This window comes from Marmota monax, unplaced genomic scaffold (genome assembly GCF_021218885.2).
Source record: "Marmota monax isolate L192 unplaced genomic scaffold, Marmota_monax_Labrador192_F-V1.1 WCK01_AAM20220418_F8-fsc00248, whole genome shotgun sequence".
NCBI classification, from domain to species: domain Eukaryota; kingdom Metazoa; phylum Chordata; class Mammalia; order Rodentia; family Sciuridae; genus Marmota; species Marmota monax.
This window is the reverse complement of record NW_026692019.1, coordinates 849,184-851,322: the sequence shown is the minus strand read 5'-3', so window position 1 is coordinate 851,322 and position 2,139 is coordinate 849,184.

Sequence of the window (2,139 nt, the reverse complement as noted above, 5' to 3'; positions counted from 1 at the left end):
ACATTATCCAAGAGCACTTTACGAAAAAAACAGGGGAAATAGGCATGTACTGAAACACCTCCCCCAATTATTTTGTCAGATTTCTTTTTTTTTTTACTGGGAAAGATTCATCTGTTACATTACCATACTAGGCACCCCAAGTTTGGATCTTCTATGATGAAAGGTTCTCTAAAAAGGTTAGGGTTAGGGTTAGGTTTAAGGCTAGGTTTAGAATTAGTGTTGAGGTTAGAGTTAGTTTTCTTCAAATTTCTTTGATACCTGGGAGGATTCATCTTTCACCTAGCCTTACTATATTACCCATGTTTGGGCCTTCTGGGTTCATGGTTCACTGTCAGGAACAGTTTGTGTTTCAAGGTTTCACTTCTTCTTGACTTATATATGTAATTGGAAATGGAGCTGGATAACAAAAAGGGTTGGTATTAGCTGCTTGAAACATCACACGCAATCAGTTCTCTGTGGGCACTCTCTGATTTGTTCTTTGTGGATGTAGCTCTATGCTGAAGCATGCAAAGCGTAGGTTTAGGGTGAGGGCAATGTATAGGGCTAGGTTTAGTGTTAGGGTCAGAGTCAGGTAAGGGTTAGTATTAGTGTTAGGGTTAGGACTCTATTTAAGGCTAAATTTAGGGATAGGTGTAGGGTTAGGTTTTGGTTTAAGTTAAGGTTTAGGGTTAGGGCTATGGCTCGGTTTTGTTTTGAGGCTAGGGCTAGTGTTAGGGATAGATTTTGGATTAGTGTTATAGATAGGTCTAGTGTTAGGATGAGGTTTAGGTTTAGGGTTAGGTTTAGATTTAGATTGAGGGTTATACCTAGGACTAGGGTTAGGATTAGGTTAGGGTCTGGAAGGGATAGGGTTAGAACTAGGGACACGGCTAGGAAGAGAGTTAGTTTTAGTCTTGGTACCGGACTTATGTTAGGATTAGGGTTACAGATAAATTAGGGCTAGGATTAGGGCTACTGTTAGTGTTAGGTTTAGGCCTAGGTGTAGGGCTAGGTTTAGGGTTAGCATTGGGGTTAAGGTTAAGTTTAGGGAAATGGTTGGTGTTATAGCTAGCCTTCGGACAAGGATGAGGGTTAGAATTAGGATTAGGGTTAGGGTTAGTGTTCAGGGAAGGATTAAGGTCCATTTAGTGCTAGAATGATGGTTAGGGTTTCTGTTAGGTAGGGGTAGGACTAGTTCTAGGACGAATGTCAGTCAAGGGTTATGGTTAGGGATAGTTTTAGGATTAGGTTTTGCCTTGTTCTAGTGAGTTACGTTTTGTGTAATGGTCAGGTTTTAGAACTAGGGGTTTTATTAGGGTTAGAGTTAGGGTTGGCATTTTGTTTAGGTTAAAGTTTATGGTTAAGGATTGAGTTAGTTGTAGGTTTAGGTTTAGGGTTAGAATAATGGATATGGTTAGGTTTAGGTTTCAGTTAAGGTTTAGTGTAAAGATTGGGTTAGGTTTATTGATAGGGTTAGGATTAGCATTAGGTTTAGGTTTATGTTCAGTGTAATGGATAGGTTTAGAGCTCAGGTTAGGGCTATGTTATGGTTTGGATTTTGTCTAGGATTAAGTTTAGGTTTAGGGATAGGGCTAGGGTTTGGTTCAGGATAAGTACTAGGGTTAGGGTAAGTTTTAGGGTTAGGGCTAGGGTTAAGGTTAGGTTAGAGTAAAGGTTAGTGTTTGAGTTAGGGTTAGAGCTAGGGCTAGTGTTAGGTTTAAGTTTAGGTCTAGGGTTATGTTTAAGTTTATGGTTTGGTTTATGGTTAGGGTTATGTCTAAGGTTTTAATTAGACTTAGGGGAAGTTTAGAGTAAAGGATAATATTAGAGGTAGGGTTAGGGTTAAGCTTAGGTATGGGTTAGGGCTAGTCTTAGGATTGGGTTTAGTGTAAGGCTTAATGTTTCATCTAAGGTTATGGTTATTGAAAGGGTTAGGGTTCAGGTTAGGTCTAGGGTTACATTTATGTTTAAGGTTAGGTTTAGTGTTAGGGATAGGGTTATAATTAGCATTAGTATAAGGGTAATGGATAGGGTTAGAGCTAAATTTTGGGCTAGGATTAGAGTTAGGATTATAGCTAGGATTAGGGTTAGGGTTTAGAATGGGTATAGTGCTGTTTAGTGAAAGGGTTTTCCTTAGCTAGGGTTAGGTCTAAGTCATGG